Raw genomic sequence first — 18,134 nt, 5'->3', positions numbered from 1 at the left:
CTGAGTTGTCAGGGTTGATTTTGTTTTCTCCAGTATTGCACATAATGAATGTTCAAAACTACTGGGCACCCCATATTTACTCTGGTAGCTCTCTCAATGGGAAATGCAGCAACAGCCTTTTCACAAGGAAAAAGTCCCTGCATCACTGCATCCAGTAACCGACGGTAACATGCAAGTGGCTTGTGTCCCTGTCCCTTTTGCTGTGTCAGTACTGCAGGCATTACTTTTCCATCTGAATGTGAGAACAGGTGAAACTTTTCGTTGTAATTGGGTGTTGCTAACACTGGTGCATGTGCTAACTTGTGTGTTTTAGCTCATCAAAGCTTTCGTCTATTTCAGCTGTCCATTTTATGTGCGCTGTGTTCTTCTGTGCTTCTTTTAGTGCTTGCAACAATGGCCTGGTCTATGTGGAATAATCAAAAACCCATGCTCTAGAGTAATTGCTCGAGCCCAAAAACTGCTGCATTCTCTTTCACTGTTTTTGGTCGTGGAGTTTTGTGTATGGCCTCTACTCTTTCTGGTGTTATCATTCTCCCATCTGCTGGCACAATCTGACCCAAGTACCCTACCTCTTTTTGACAGTATTGTAATGTCTATCTGTCCACTTTGTATCCTTTGTCTGTTAGCAAAGTCAGTTTATTTATTTTATTTATTCGCATTTGTATAGCGCACTTGCAGCCCATGGACATCGAGGCGCTGTTACAAGTAGGTGTTGGATTCTTAATTCAGCAGATATGCATGAGACCAGAGGTCTTATGGATAAAGAATTACAGGCATAGTTGCAGGTGAGACATGATATTCGTAATACAGTAACAGAGTGCAGTCAGGTACGTTTCATACAAAGAGCTTAGTTTTAACAGCTTTGCGAAAGGCTAGGTGGGATTCAATCTCAGTAGTGTCACTGAGTCCCTTGTACACTAATCTTCTGTTGGGCTGTACACCAACAAGTCATCAACGTATTGTATCACTGTGCTTGCAACATGCAAATAGCTCAAGTACATTTGTATTACTCTTTTAAAGATGCTTGGCCCTTTGCACTACCACTGAGGGTTTCTAGTGTTTTTTAATCTGGTCCTGCGATATGTAAAAGCGGTGAGATACATGAAGTTCGGAAGTAGTGCAATGGAGAAAAAGGTGTTATTAAAATCAACCACTGTGAAATAGTGTGCCACTACACGAATGATGCCAAAAATCATTGCAGAATTGGGGACCAATTGATACTCTGCCTCAATAATATTGTTCAGATGGGCGTAAATCCTGTATAAAGTCACGCCCCTCCCTTTGCTTTCTTGATTGGATAGATAGCTGTGTTGCAAGGTGATGAACTCACCTGTATTATGCCTTGCTGCCATAGGGCATGCAGTGGGCCTCATTAAGAGTATGGAGGTAGCCATGCCGCTTTTAGTGGCATGGCTACCCCCATACTGGGTACCGGGTCCGGGTTCCAGCAATAGGGAATTACCGGGCCATTCCAACCTTGGAGGGCCTGGTAATTCCCTTTCCCGGGACCCGGTACAACCCCATTCCTATTTGAGCCCCTGTAGGGCTCAATGGGAATGGGGAGAATGTTAATTGACGGGCCCATTGTTAGCATCCTGGTCTTCTAGCTGGTCCCGCTAAGGACGTCTGGTCTGGCCAGGCATCCTGAGCGGGACCCGCTGCAGACCTCATAATGAAGCAGCCCGGAATGAACGGTGCCGGTCCCTTACCGGCACCGTTCATTCCTTGGCCGTCTTCTTCATAATGAGGCCCAGTGTCTCGTATATGCCCTCATCTGCTTCTCGAGATGGTGGGTACTGCTTTACTCATGGCAATAGTACTCCTTCTTTTAACTTGATGCGTACTGCCCCCGTGTACTTTTATGTGTACTGGATAAGGTATGCTCAGTTCGAACACTACCTCTTCTTCTTCATTGTCATTTGTTGTAAACAATCCTGTACCACTTACTCCTGTCAATGTCAGTGTGGGATCAATTCATAATATTGAATGCCATTCCAACGCCTCCACACCCATGGGACCACAACTGTTAACTCTGACTGTCCTTTCCTCTTAGTCACAGCTGCACAACCACCTCCAGGAACGTCTCTTCAGGCACATCCTGTGCCTCCAGATTAACTTGATTATGGCCCGCACTTCAACAGGCACCCCGCTGCTCCACTCCACAACGGATCCTCCTTACGCCGACCTACTTGCAATGGCTGCACTGTACAAAATGTAAGCCTTCCTCACTATGTTTGGGCACAAAACCTCCTAATGGGCTCCCAGCCCCTCCGCTGCACATCCACGGCTCCAAGCCTCACCAGATGCTGCTCCCAAGCCCCCTCTAAAATGCAGCTACGGATCCAAGCCCCTCCAGATGCTGCTACGGCTCCAAACAGCTCCTTGCCCCTTCACTATTTCTGCAGGCTCCAAGCCCCTTCTAATTTGCAGTGGGCTCCAATCCCCTCAGGGCTCACTCAAAGGCTTCAAGTCACCCCTGCCGCCAGCAATGGCTTCTAAGTTTCCAAGGCGCAGCTCAGGCTCCAAGCCCCTTCAGATGCTGCTGCCATGGGCTCCAAGTCCTTCCATGTCGCAGCTTTGGGTTCCAATCCCCTTCAAACAGTCAATGGGCCCTCAGACCTGCCAATGTTCATTTTTCAGGCTCTAAGATCTCTGTCCTTTGCTTGCCACCTGCTGGCAAGCCCTCTGGCCCCAGAACCTGCCGCTGCTCACTACATCCTGCGCCTGTGCCCTTTGCGCTGGACCCTTCTGCGCCTACTGACATAAAGCGCACGCTCTACCTGAGAGGATCTTCTTTGGTTGGGGGGCGGTGCATGTGCCCGCCTTAGTGCTGTCCCCCCTCCTTAGTGATGCCCCCGGGCCAGATGGTGCGCGTTACAAATAAACAAAATACAAATACACAGCCAGCGTCCTCGTCGCCATTGTAAAGCCCTGGGTTCCCAGTGATTACTCTGACATCTTCTGATGTTCTAGTTGTTCCTTTATTGAAGTTCCAGTACATCTTTTAGGTTTATCTTGTCAGGTTCATCAGAGCCTAAGACAACATACACCGGCATCCTCTCAGGTAGGCTACATATCTCGAAACTGACTCTCTCAGAACACTCAACCATACAGGCTACATTCCATGTCACTCACCCAACATTTCATTCCTTACTGCAAAGGTAAACAGGGAAACCAGGTCACTACATACTGCTCCCTCCATATTTTTCCCCTGTTTTTTTCTCTGAACTAATTCGTTTTCCGCCTTTGTTGCATCATCGGCTGTCTACTTAGACTTCTCCTACTTCCTTTTGCAATAGTGTACAATTGGTGCCTGTCAGGCCACCTTTTAGCCTCAATTCACACTATTGTTTCTAAAGAAGTCTGAACATCTGTGGGGATCCCCCTCACTAAGATGTGGTAAAATAAGGGTATGTTTTCATTTTTTCATCCCAGGACTGTTTATTTTCCTGTGTCCACATTTCTTGTATGGATCGTATGTATTCCATTGAATCCTTATCATGCTTCGTTTTGTGTGCCTATATTTAGCCTATCTCTGATGTATTGAAGAAACAGCTTGCTCAGAGCCTTCCATACATGTGCTCGATAGTTGTTGAAAGGTGCCCCATCATGCATATTAGAGCTTAATTTTACCCCAGCATATCCATGCCATATGTTGTCACTTCTCTCCCCGACCAATACTGCCAATAAACTTGTTTTATCTTTTATGGCCAATGGGATTCCCGTTGGCTCCTGTTCAAAAACATAAATCCACCTGCTCGCCCCTGCCATTAATGATTGGAAACTGTAAACTAAATTGTCCCTGTCCATTGTCTGCCATGGTATGTAGTGAACCTTGCCCTTTGCTTTCTGTGAAACGGCATCTGTGTGCATGCTCTGCATTTATTACCACACTGTGGTTTCTTGGCTAACGCTATTCTTGTTTTTCTAATCCGAAATATATTTCCCCATTCACCCAGTGACTCTTCCCTTTCCTCCTCTTCTCTCTAATTTCTTCTACTTTCCCTTCTCCTGTCTTTCAAATTGCGTGCGTCTGTTCCGTCATCCCCATGATCGCTGTCACCACTGTCTCCCCAGTTTCACATCGTGTGCCCCTCTTCTGCCGTAACAGTTTCACTATTGTCCGAGTCCTGTCCCCAGTTGTCTATTTTAAACTTTGTGTCCTGCCACCCTGTTTGTTGGCTCCATTCTCATGTTCCTTTCTTTTTTCCTCTGTTTCCCTTGTTTTTTCTACTTACTCGTCCTTGCTTATAGTGCTCATGTCACCCTCCTCTTTCTTTTTATGTGTTTCTTCCTTGTCTTGAGGAACTAGTTTAGGGTTTGTGTAACCTATGTCAGGTTTTAATAAAGGGTATATTGTATAGGGAGGGGGCAGTGCACTTCCCTGCTGCTCCTCCTATTTATCTTTCTCCTTTTTTTTTCTCTATTTCCTTTTCTTTGTACAATTTCCAAAGCCCTAAAATATCCTGTCTCTTTTTGAGATTTACACCTTTGTGTGTAGCTGACAAGTATGAATGCATATGGTTTATAATATCTTTGTTGAATATTCCCTTCCCGGGGTATTATTTTTAACACTTTCCCACTGTGCAATGTTCCCACTCAAAATTATACTTTGTTATTTTATCATGATATTGGTGTCGATTTCTTGCACATGTGATTATGTGGGGCCTCCATCCAATAGGATGTCGTTGTCCCTGCCGTAACCCTTTTTATTGAAATATTCTTTTCGCCCTTTGCCCTCTTTACCTCTATTATTTTAAACTTTTAAACTCTCACTCTTTTTTTAATCAGTCCCTCCCACTCAATTGTATACTTACCACATCACGCAACCACCCTATTTTCACTTGCTCTGGCCTTCTCCACAGGCCCGCCCTTTCACACTTTGCACTCAATGCTTGCTCACACTGGCCTTTTCCACAGGCCCACTTCGTTATATCATATTAGTACAAAATGGCCTTCTCCCCAGGCCCACCACCTTAGCAACGATGCTGTATGTTAGTATGTTAGAAAAAATGGTTACTCCTCCCCTCAATTGAGTGCATCATTTACTAGCACTACATGGCTCTGCATCTATTTACAAGTTATTACGGCTCTGGTTCTTCCGTTTCTTCCCACAACCACATAAAACAAATAATATGATAACTTTTCACAACACAAAAGCAGACCGTTGCTATTTACAAAACATGTGTGCAAATATATCTTCCTCTCAAACCCTTTCACAAAAACAAAACTGATGCAACTATGCCAATTTCCTGCACTACGCGCAACTCTTGTCTAACAAGGTCCGCCACTTACCATGCAGTCCTCTGCTCTAGTGCAGATGTGCCATCATCCACCTGCTCCATATTTGAATGGCAGACCTAACATCTAGGACTACCACGGTCAATCGCCCTCCATCACTAATGAGGGTGCATCCTACACACCTTAAAAATAATCCCTCCTGCCCCTTGCCCTTTTTAATGCATGGGTACACTCACGTATCCTTTTAGGTGATTCTTCACTTCTCTTGACCTCCGAGTCTCTCTTTAAAGGCCAGCATTCCATCAGAGGGAAAGCAGCGCCGGATCATGTGGACCTTCAGGAAATCTGCATCAATGAACCTCCTCGTACTAGAGCTCTTCATACTGGCCAGCGGATACTGTCCCACACGCTGCCAGAGCACGGCTTGAATTCCCACGGCTGGTCGAAAGGCTGAGATATCTTGCTGGAGCCTCCATAAATGTGTCAGGGGTTGCCTCAAAACTCACTAAAAGAATTACAAAAGTAGTCAAAAAAGAGTGTACGCCATTGCAAGAAGTAACACAGTTTTATTCAGAGGCAGCTGGGATAGCAAGATCAAACAGATCACGAAACAGAACTGCGTGAAAAGGCGCTGTCAAAGAAACGCCCCTGAATCCAGAACTTTTATACAATGCAAAGTAATGAGTATTCGCGATAGTGCAACATGAAAAAATCTCCCCACACTAAGCTGATTGGTGTTTGCACTTTGAACCCTTCTAGAAAAGCATTCATTATGGTCAATATTTGGGTTCACAAACCTTCCCACACTGCCATCAATTTCAGTATGTGATTCCACAATCCACCCCCAATTCCCAGATCACAAAGTTAATTCATTGAAACATTTGAGATGACCAGTGGAACTTTAATCACCTGACCTGGTCGCCTCAACTCCGTTCACACGAGAAGCGCTTACAACCATGTCACCAACATAACTTGGAACCATGTACTTCTACACAAATGTTGCAGATCACGGACACCCTAACATTTTTTCCCAGAGAAAATGTACTACGGGGCAGTTTGAAACCGCTGTGGTTCTTTTTGGTTAGATTAAAAAATCATACTTTACAAGTGATTTTTGAATTATACAATGGTTATGCATTCATTACTTGTTGGCAGAACCTGCAAGCTTTAATCTATGACCTCGAAAAATAAAAACCATATACTTCTTTCAGTACTAGCCTGAGATTACAGACTCTGCACTAAGTCACCAGCCACAGCAGCTTTTTCCGCACACAAAAGGCTAACACACGTTTTATGCAATTGCAAGCTTTTAAGGCCTATTTACCACATTTCGTCCTATCACTCAGTTTGATTATACTTACCTGTGCCCCTGTATTTATGAATTTCATTTTATTCAGGATTTTATTTCACAAGTATAAGAATGAGCCCCCTCCCCTTTTACAGTGCTACTCTCGCAGCTGATAAGTGTGTTCCTTTGTACCACGTTGAACTTGCATTTTTATTACACATGACACCAAGTCAGTTGCTAAGTTCCTCGTATGTGAGGTGTTTCCCTGATGGGGAGTTTGTGAAGTGCTGCGGTCAGATAACAAACCACACTTTGTAATTGAGTTATTTTCTGAAATAACACTGCTTGGCATTAAGCACATGCTTTGTTGTGCTTATCATCCTCAGGCCAGCAGCATTGTGTAATGTCTCAACGGCCTGTTCAAGGAACGCATTGCAAAAATGCGAGATAAGCTGAACAGAACTTGTTGCACTGCCTTCTGCTGGCCCTCTTTGCCCTACACAATCAGCCAGGCTCAGATCACCACCCTATGCCCCACAAAATAGTGATGGACAGATGAATGCATGTCCCCATTGCTCCTCAGAGAGTTCTATGATGGTGTCAGGAAATCAAATGCATGATTATTTAACTGCCATAACTAAATGTTTAAAAATTAAGTTCTCAGCAGGTAAAAGTATGACTGGGGGCAAGAAGCAACCAACGACTACAGAGCCTAAATTGTAGACGTAATTTATGTGCTGAATTTCATTGCACGTTGCACAAGCCATGATTTGAGTGCCCGTATTCTGTCCATTATGCAACCCCCACTGCAGTAAAAGTGCATGGAAAGAAAGCGTGGGTGCTTATAGGTGATGTGAAAAGATTTACAGGCATGTCCCCCCTGTAGGCTGAAGAGGAGCAAGGGGAAGAAGATGAAGAGGTGACCAGATCCCGGAGAAGGGCAAGAGTGAGAGCTGACCAGCAATGTGGCACAGGACCACGCACTACAGAAACATTTATTTTTCAAGAGCAAAAGGCACTGTTTCTTTAATATCTCAACATGTGCAGAGAAGGAGATATATAGAGAAAATTGATTCCATAAGTATAATAGTCAGTGCTTTTTTTCTTTTCCTTTTATTTTGTCTGGTTTGGCTACACTATGGCAGTAAGATCTTTCAGTCATATAGTATTAATGTAGCTGTTACCATGATCGAAGAAATTACATGAGTTAGGGGAGCTATGAGTAATGAGAAATACCTCCTGCGACAACACCTTGAAGGATCTACTCAAAAAAGGTGTAACCTTTGGTAAAAGGATATGACTAAGGTAGGAAAAGAGCAATTGGGTGAAAACATCTTTGTACACCCGCACCTTCAGTACGCTTTGCATGTCTCCCAGTTGTTCTTGGCCAAGGAAATACCAGTAACCAGGGAAGTTGGACTTACTGAAAATGGTTAAGAAAGTGGACTCCCTTTATGAAGATGATTTTACAAAAGAAAAGAAAATGGTAAACAAGGTGATGAAATAAACATTGTGAAAGAGGTGACACAACAATAAGTGAACATCCATTATTAAAATGTACTGACCAACAAGGAAATGAAATTCCTTTTGGTTGGGATAGACCCCAGTTACACATAATAGGAGACGTGTTTAGCTGTTTAGCTCACAAGGCTAGGTGGAAGGGCTATGTAGAGCAGACGCACTTATCGGATTTTCTCAGGGACCTGTAGAAAACGCTAATAAGATTTGCCTAGAAGAATGGAAAAAACCTGCCAGACTATTTACATGGGTAGAGGATGAAGAAGGACCAGTGCACATAAAAAGGATAGTGAACGCATCCCTGTGTTTCAGAAACAATGGCACAGTGAAGGTAGGGGACAATGAAGGATGAAAACACATCCTGGATATTTCAGGCATGAAAATAGTCACAGCAGTATTAATTGACCACTATTGGGCCTGTGGTAGAGAGGTCCATATGCAGCTCCTGCCAAATTGGGTGGCAAAAAGATGTGGTGCTAATAGAAGAATACCCTATTGTAAAAAGTGACCAGCAGAAGAAAAACTGCAACGCATAAAACAGGACAATTATTTCTCTGAGAAATCTAACGATGCAATGGACACTATCCCAACTGAACACAGGCTGTTTAGTAAGGCATTGATGTTCTTCTCATCATTTCACGTCGCTGGTTTGCATACAGCAGTAAATGCCAAGTGTTTGCAGATAACTAAATGAGAGTTACTGCAGGCCATAAATACTAAACATAGGCATGTCCTTGGCCTCCTCACTGCCATGGAAGGAGGCATATGTGCAAAATTTGGCTCAAGTTGCGGTACATTCACAATAGCACACGAGCAGAATGAGAGCTTGATGGAAGCAATAACTTCCCTGCAAAATGTGCACACAAAGATGGTCCAGGAAAGTAGTAGAGCTGAAGAGGAGGATTGGTTTGAGACGCTATTCTCACAGGGGCCTGCCTGATTAGGTAACACGTTTAAGATAATAACAGCAGTTCTGGTATTAGTTCTAACAGGTCTTTGTGTCTTGAAAATAACATGAGCATAGTGTAGAAAATTGGGAAATAGGTTGTAGAGCAGCACATGATGACAATAATGTTAGGAAAAGACAACGTGGTACACGTCGACACTCAAACAGACAAAATACCACAGATGCATGCTATCGGCAGACCTATTCAACCCTTTATTGCCAGGTTCACGCCCCCTTTCAACCTCGACAATTACACACAGCACAGGGTCGATTGTAAAGGAGATGGGGACTGTTGCTTCATGACATGTGGGCCAGAGAAATACATAGAACAAGGCGTTAGCTTGGTGGGGGTTAGGGGGTGAAATATGGGTACCTAAAGATGGATATAAGAGGATGAAGGAAAATTAAGGCGTGGTCAGTAAATTGACATGGGGGGAGTGTGATGGTGCAGATGAAGGTTGCACTGGGTCAGGCTATGCCCCCACCCGTTCCCGAATATGGACGAAAATGTAAGCTGAGAAATATTATGTAAAAAGTTAGCAAAACACAAATGGTCCCCTAGTCGCCTACTTAAGTAGAATAGGTTGTGCAAAACAAGTAATGCGAGCAGTAGTGTACATTTACAAAATCAGGGACAGGTTGCAGAATACCCAGGCAGTGTTACAGAAGTAGTATAGACATAGACATGGACAGGCAGCAAGAGGTATAATTAAATGAGGGCATGCAAAAGACACGAAGAACACCAACATGATGGAGAGAGAGCACAAGTACTGCCATTATTCAGACCAAACGCGGCAAGGCTTTAATTCTCAAATACTGCATCCTGATATAAAATTGCTTAACACAAAGTTCCAGGCCTCACAATGCTCATACAGTAGCCCAAGCACCAAGGTCAGTATGCCGATGGGAGTTCCGCTTAGAATCTGAAACCACTCTAGATAACATTTCCCAGTGCACACAGCATGCAATTATCAAAGGTAATTAGTTTCAATTGGTAGCAGTGAGAAATAGACATATTCTTGAATGTCAGGTTCAGGTAGCCACTGTGCCAATTGATCCCATAACAAATTAAGAACACAGCGCCGCAAGTGGCTGCTGAAGGAAAGCACACACATGTTAGGACAGCAGAAAATCCAACAAATAGACAGAAATGAGTTCTGAACAGTAGTCCTTCACATTGTGATAAAAACAATGGTCATTTATTTCAGACCCAATTAGATAGTGCCCCTGACACTTCTTTAGTTCACCCAGATATAGAGAGGACTGGACAAGGCCACAAGAAGACTGGCAGATAAGGCCTCAAGCCTGGGAATGCGAAGGGAGTAACTTCCTTAAACTGGATCATAGCAGTTCGCCAATCTCTCCTTCCCCACCAAGTACCTTCGCACCACATAAATGTGCCCGAGGTCGGATGACAAAATAACTGACCAATCAAACTATGTTGCATTTATCAAATAGTCTAGTAGAGTGCCAACCAATGGCATGTTAGTCTGAAACGTATCACTTGGAGAAGGAAGCATCGGGGAGGAGTTATTAGTTGTGAAAGCACCAATAGTAGAAGGTTCACGTATAGATAAATATGTTTTATATACCACTAACCAATGAAATTAGACAGCATGCGTTTTTATGATAATTACTAACTATGACATCAGCTATGACGTTTATCTTACTTAAAACCTTGTTGTTCGTAGCACCATTTTGAGTTGGTCCTTTGTACTCTCTCCGAGCGGCCATTTGTATCTAAATATAGCAGGGTGTTCTCATGCAGTTTGAGTTACTCCGTTATTAAGTTTTTTACCTTATTTGGAAATTGGGCCTATTTTAACAGTACTGTGTATTTTACAGTGTTGGGATCATCCATACTCCATTGGAGAGGTAGGACTGGGACTCTGCTCATGGCCATATTGCTCCGATGATACTCTGCTACCTTCACACCTGACAGTCTTGTCATCCCTCATTGCCTTGAGCGATCTCGGTGAAGTTTCTGGATAAGAGGTGATGTCTCATAGTACCCAACCAAAGTACTTTCCTGTGGGGTACCTGTGATGTTTGGACACAATGTTGTTAAATAAATGCAGTTCCACGGAGAATGTATAGTCTTATTCCCAAGGTAACTTTTATTATCAACATACAACTTTTCTAATAAACTTTTTATGCTTTCTTTCAGATAACCCAATAAAAGGATACAGGCGGTCTTCGGTTATCTTCGAGAGGGGATCGAGTTCTTTTTGGCCAAGCGAAACTGAATATCTCAGGTAAGTCTTTATCGGTTTTCGTGTCTTCCTTTCTCTAATGTCTATAATATTGGTTGAGTCTCTTCTCCTTCCCTTTGTTCAGACTCCCTTCTTTTCCTTGTCTTCCTCTTGCCCTGGTCAAGAGTTTCCTATGATAACTAGTCTCTTCTCCTTTTCTTTAATACTTGTCCCCCTCTTTGTTCTCTTCACTCTTATAATAGTCTATATTCAGTGTTTCTCAACATGCACCTCGGCGTTTTGCATCTAGTTGCTAGCGTAATGGCATCTCCTCAAGAACTCGTAGCAGGTTATTCTTTAACTAATACATAGCGCAACGGCGCCCCCTTTCAACGTTAGAAATCGTCTACATAAGGTTTTATCTGCAGCCGTTCAATTTCTCTTATAGCGGTGCTCGTTCTTTCATAACAATCGCTTACCGCTAATCAGCTGCGTTACTTCAATGGATCTTCAGAACGATCCTCCGCTGACACTCCCCTGCTTTGTTTCTTCGTATTTGTCCACGTTAGTTCACGCCTCTTCCGAATATCGTCTTCGGTCCCCTCGATCATCCGGCGAGAACTTTCTCTCTGTCTCACCTCCAGGTTATTTCGAGGAAACCGTCACTGTCGCGTCTTCTTCTCATTCGGGACAGACGATCAGCCAATCGGCTTGGATTTCGCCGATGTCGAAAGGATTTCTATTCCCGGGAGGTTCAGCGAGTCATCCGCTGCTCGGCTCGGCCTGATCTCCGCTGCCACGAGCTCCGCGGCAGTCACTCCCCTCGGCAGATCATCTGCTCCCTTCGGACGCGGACTCTCGCTTTCTTCGCTTTCTCTCCGCCTCACCTGGAGCAAAGTCATTAGCGATTTCGAACTATCGCTTAAAATATATATAGTTCATTAACTTCTGTTCTTCTCGGTGCAACGGCACAACTCCATTTCTTTCTCCTGCTCTTTCAGTATGCCCAGTTCCAACCGTCCTCCTTCAAAACATCCTCCTCCGTCTCCTGGTAACCAAACAAAAAAAAGAAAGAACAAAGAAAGGACAATTGTTGCCATCAAAGTCATCTCCCTGAAGTCTTCTCTGCGATTGGCCCAGTGACCTGTCAATTACTCCCTTTCTTTAGATCTCAACAATTAACCCTTCATATGGACTTTCTGCCTAGTATTAACAGAGCCTGAGCCAGCGGGTGTCTTAGTTACGAAATCTGCCCCATTTTTATCACAGTACCACATGAATAAAGATGAAGAATGATGAAGCTGCAAATCTCCCATGAGGCCGAGCACCCTCACTTACACACTTCTGGAAGCTGGGTGCCTCATTGTGGCTATTTGATGGGGCTTTCTCTGAACATTCATCAACTATGATGAATGTTTTGGTGCTGCATAGTGCCTGCTTCTGTTCCTGAGCGCCTACCCACCCTGTTGTGCATCACAGTACTTCTAGTAACTGAAAATGTGCAAAGCACATGATTTTTCTTGAACCATTAAAGCTTTGAGAAAGGATTTTGGCGCGTGGAGTCTCTTGTAGCTGTGTGGGCAGCCCATGCTCCACCCCCTTCTAGTTTCGGTCTCTGTGACCACATAAGCAAATACCTTGCTTTTCCTATGAGTTATGACTTGCCTGCTGTTTAGCCCCTTAGCTCCTGATTTCAGAATTTAGCCTGGCTCACAGTGGGATTACAGTCACCAAAACCAGTCTACCTTTAGAATACTATGGGTCTCATTACGAGTAGGGCGGTAAGGGATACCGGGCACCAGTATAGAGACCTGTGCGGGTAATCCCTTACCGACCTACTACGAGTTCCCTTAGCGGGTCCCTCCGTTAACGCCTGGTCTGACCAGGCGTTATGGACGGGACCCGTTAAGGGAAATCAGAGCCAATAACGGTACCGCAATTTGCGGTACCGTTATTAGCGCCTTCCGCATTCCCATTGAGCCCTATGGGGGATCAAATGGGAATGGGGAATGGCTTTTTCAATGGGGACTTACCGGTCCCGCAAAGGTCAGAATACACCGGTAAGTCCCCATTGAACGAGACCGTTGCCGGACACGTTATTGGTGGCAGTCATGGCGCAAATAGCGCCATGACTACCACCAATATCGTAATGAGGCCCTATGTTTGCTATTGGGCTAAGGGTTGTTTGGCGACGTACTGCATGCAGTGTTAGGGGAACATATTCTCAAACCTTTTAGCTTGAGCTGAATGCCGCAGTGAGATATTCTTCTATTTACCAATATTAAACTCTATTTGCACATTGTTTCAAGATTGGCAACAGTTTTTGTAGTTTCTATAAATTATAATTGTGTGATATCTTTCAGCGAATAATAGGTTATAGTGGTATAATAACTTTACTTATTAAAATTGCACTTGTCAAGGATTGCCTTCTGGCAAGGATGTAAAAGCCCTAGTTGTTCTGATTTTCATTAATGATACAATGATTAGGGTAATTCCATCATAGAAAGGGTGGTCTTTTAATCAGACCCCCTTCCCCCTTTCTGGAAACCTCCATGCCAAAACAACAGTGGACACCTTTGCTCTGCTTCATGAGTCACCCTGGTCTGAAGCTTCCGGTTTCTAGGGCCCTGTGAAGCTGCAGGCCATGGGAGGGCTGAGTTAGATCTATAACATGGCACTATCAGGCCTGAGAAATGGTTCCTCGATATTGTTTCACTTTGAGCTTTTCTTTCCTTCCTGCCGCCTCCAATTTCTTCAAAAACAAGGCACTATGGGTATGAAATCAGGAGGCAAGAGTCACTTCTCTCAAAGATATTGATTGGACCTCCTCAAATCAGGCTTACTTCATCCAATCACCTGTGGCCTTTTACCTATAAAAGTAGGGGTCTCCCACTCCTATGATTCACTTTTGTACCTTCAAGGAAGAATTAATTTCCATCCTGTTTGAAGAGCTATCCTTTCCAAAGCCCTGCAGAAGAGATGAAGACAGGTGTTCATGGCAGTGGAAAGCTCTGCTCTCTACCCATCACTAAGGAACATTTGTGGGGACTTTGCCGAAGAACAAGGCCTAACACTCTGCTTGGCTGTGAGAGTGGAGATTGAAAATGACTTGCCTTCTCTAGATCCCCCTGCAGTGGAACTCACATCATCCAGAGTGGCAAATCAGTGACCCAAAACAGCCAGGTCGCTTGTTTTCTTTACAACAAACTGCATTTGAATGGTGTTTGTGGGTTTCAAATCTCCAGGACCTGCTGCACTGCCCTTGGAACTCACCTTTGATCCTAAAACCGCTGTTGCAGCATCATTGAACCGTCTCGATGGTGAATCATCCCAGCATAGCCTTGTCACCTGCAAGTTTTGTGAATCAGCACAGTGTACGGATGACTTACAACCGCTGCGTCATCGAACCAAGCATTGAACCGTCAGGTCTTCGAGGTCTTCGCATGTCAGCATGACTCGAACCACTGGATCATCGTGTCTCCCATTGAACTGGAACAGCAGTACTCATTTCAAACCATGCTCAATTTTCAAACCGCTCCTGGTGATCCATCGACCTGTAACTCTTGACTCCACCTTCAGAACTCATGGTGCACTACTCAACCCTGAATCAATGCTGACACACCATGTGGGATCACTGTGACTTGCTGTACCCACACCTGGTTTTAACCACAGCCATCAAATCCCGAAGCCTTGTTCGACCCCCTTTAATTGCCTAAGAACTGGAATCAGGTATTGTTTAGAGACCCTTTCCCCGTGGTCCATTTCTGGGACAATAGAGACTGGTTGAGGCCATTGTTGTTTCTTTTCCTAAAATAATGAGTCCATTTGAGGGGCATTAGCAAACCAAAACCTGCAATTCTGGCAGGTGTGTCCCTGTTGGAGTGAGACTGAGCCTGATTTGCACATGGTCTTTCCCCTTTTGTAATGGCTTGCCAGGTGAGGAGCTATGGTCTGGAGGGTTCCTCAGAGCAATGCCAGGGGTTAATAGTAATTCTAAACCTTCCAGCCATCCCCTCTTTTGTTTTGCTTTTGAGGGGCATTACTGCAATTCTTGCCTTTTCTCTCTCTGCTAAAGTATTCAGAGTGCCTATAATTATCTGTTTTGCATTTTCTGTCTTCTTTTACAGGCATGAGTTTTTGTAGCATGTTTAATAGTTAGTTGTATAATTGGTTTGTTTAATTAAAATATATACATTTGTATAAAACTTTGATTGGACAACATTTTATGTTGGAACAGTTGTACTACTGATGTTATGGTTGCTTATGTCTCACATTCACATCCCCCCTGATTAGAGTATAGACTTCCCTCGGCCCACGTTACCACAAAGTTTGAAGGAGCCACATCTCTTCATGGCGCCTGTTTTACCTTTATAATTGGGATCACTGTTGGTTTGTAGAAGTGTGGGGGCTAGTAGGTGGTTTAGCTTTCCCTTGTCCTTATACCGCTGCAGAGCAGAAGTCATTTTGTCACAGGACCTGTGTATTATGGAGCAATCTGTGCCAACCACCTGTCTTCTACAGCACAGGCTGGGAATTCAGACTCACTATGAAAAGGTAAACCAGGTACATTTGTAGACCTCATTGTTTCATCTTGGACTAAAGTGTTGCTTATGTTAGATTGTTTTCTTCTTATACTAATAGTTGCCCATGTTAGAAGACCACAGAGCCAGAACTAGAAGAACTGTCACACTCAAAAATGTATCTCGGGGTTACAAATCCATTCACACTCCAACAGCAGACATTTTTCCATTGGAGTCTTCTATTTTAAATTATGTTGCCTAATGTTGGCATTTACAATTACCTGCTCTGTTGCACATCCTTCTTGATTTATGTGCATGATGTCATTGCCTGTCACAGCCTCTTGATCTGTGAGCTGAATTCTTCAACCATTCAGTAGCACATTTCACCCTTGTCCTTTCCACCTGATGCATCCCAAGAGCCTTTGCAATCATCCTAGATGGTCCACCAGGCAGAGCACAGATGGCAGCAAGCATTGCCAAGGTTCGCACCGATCAGCATGTAGCCGGTTCATTGCCATGGCGTACATTTTTCTATACATACTTGCCAAATGGCCACATGTCATCAGAGTCACCTCCAACTATCGCTTGCTTGTTAGCCAAGAGAATTGTGCATGCTGAGACTTGTACACCAATGCATATAATGGAATAAACAAAAACAAGGTGTCCCAGAATGCAAAGTGCTCCTGGCTAAAAATATAGGAAGGTAATTCTGATGATATGGGCCAGGTGACAACTGTGCCTACAGGAAGTTGCTTAGCTTTCTGCAGAATCAGCAGCAAAGACGCCATGAGGACATTGTGGGAATATATATCTAAACAAATATCTGGAAACCAATGCAAGCCCCTCATCCCAGCGTGAATTGTCAAGCAAGCTTGAGCTGGCGAATATAACTCGATATGTCATCACAACACCTTGATCAGTGAGTGTTTTATTATTGCCAGCAGATTGGCATTGGAAGAAATTATGGTTTATACAAAAGATGGGTTCTACAGCCAAGTACATATTATTATTATTTTTTTTAACTTTATTTAACTTGCACAAGTAATAAGCACATTCTGTTAATGGTTACATCACATGCCACATGTATGATCAACATTACATCTTCAAATCGTTACACTGTTGTATTGCTCATTTAATCTTGATCCCCTTCCCTTTGTCCCATATCGGCTATGTATAGCCTGAACGCACCCCAAATCTCCTGAGGGCAACAGGTCACTGGTTGTAGGCTCGTATGAATCTCCTCGTTGTCATTCACCCAGGCCATGTCTCTCATCCAGTCCCAAATCAGTCTGAGGGGCATACATTATAATAGAGACAAAGAAACACAGCAGGAACTGCAACCGATAACCATAGATTATTGCGAGACGTCTAGCATGGAGCCGAAACACTAAATGACCACTGGAAAGCTATATGTTCTTTTTTGTCAGCATCTTTGTCCGGGTTAAAAGGCAGCAAGTTGATGATAACACGTCTGTTTACCCCAAGGGAAGTCACAGCCGGGAGGGCTCCAGCAAACGCAGCTTGTAAGGTGAGTGCTCCAAAGAGCAAATTTTAAGCCCCAGAACGAACGGAATATATTGCTGTATTGTAAGACATTAAACTGGGAAATGGGGGCAGATGCCTGGGCCAAACTGAGGCCCCTTTCATGTGAAAGTGTTGAAAGGCCCAGACACTGTCCCGGCACACAGATAACTATAGCAGCCGGCGGCAGCACACGCACAGCAGAAGGCTGTTGCAGGCTTGCAGGCTGAAGCTAGTGCAGGGCCTCCCAAGGACGGGTGCAGCCAGGTCAGGTCACAGGCTCAGCCAGGTGGAAGCTGAGAGGCAGGCCGTATAGGACTGACGATCGGGCCTGGGTGGGCTGGGCCAATTTATTTCCAAAGAAGAACAGCAGACTGCAGCATTCATGGCAGTCTACGGCGGGCAATGGCAGGTGCGTGCGCCGTTCGTATTACGCCTAATGCACAGGTGTCAGCGCTGCCACGCCCATGCACACACTCATGAGTGACCCTTAGCCGACCTGACCCTTGTCATTTCACGTGCCTGGTGCTGTGGCTACGCTGCCTGGCCTGCTACTGCTACAGCCAGCCTCAGCCTGTTGGCTGCAGACAGTGTGAACAGGGCCGGTGCTATGACAGGCAGAGTAGCGTTTTGCCGCTCTAAAATGTGCAAATTGAGGCAAACGCCTAAACTTGCCTAATGATAGCACCGGCCCTGGCAGCCGCATTAACATACTAATCTTTTAATGTTTTTAAGTGCATGGGGTTGCTGTTGGTACTCTTGTTCAGAGGAATTGCCATTGCATTTCGGTGCTGGACTGCCCATCTGGGCGGGACAAAGACTGATATGCAAATGGATATTTCCCATCTGTGAGAGGTACAGTGAGCAAAAAGCGTGTGCTGCAAACTCTCATCTCAGAACAGGTATGC

The 18,134-nt window shown here is 44.4% G+C and overlaps 1 protein-coding gene across 6 annotated transcripts in view; it reads right to left on the bottom strand.

Annotated features, from left to right (window-relative positions):
- LOC138576134 (uncharacterized) overlaps positions 1 to 18,134 on the bottom strand; it is a 466,688-nt gene that overhangs the window by 186,693 nt on the left and 261,861 nt on the right. For 5 of the 6 annotated variants that reach the window (XR_011303958.1, XR_011303959.1, XM_069649535.1 and 2 more), the window contains one exon: positions 5,478 to 5,746. The exons of the other annotated variant lie outside the window; for it this stretch is intronic. The gene's annotated coding sequence lies outside the window, so the exon portion shown is untranslated. The remainder of the gene's footprint in view (positions 1 to 5,477; positions 5,747 to 18,134) is intronic. 6 annotated transcript variants of the gene reach the window in all.

The sequence above is a fragment of the Ambystoma mexicanum genome, chromosome 1p, assembly GCF_040938575.1.
Source record: "Ambystoma mexicanum isolate Mex_15411 chromosome 1p, UKY_AmexF1_1, whole genome shotgun sequence".
NCBI classification, from domain to species: domain Eukaryota; kingdom Metazoa; phylum Chordata; class Amphibia; order Caudata; family Ambystomatidae; genus Ambystoma; species Ambystoma mexicanum.
The sequence above is the reverse complement of the archived record's forward strand: the minus strand, read 5'-3'. Positions and strand labels throughout refer to the sequence as shown.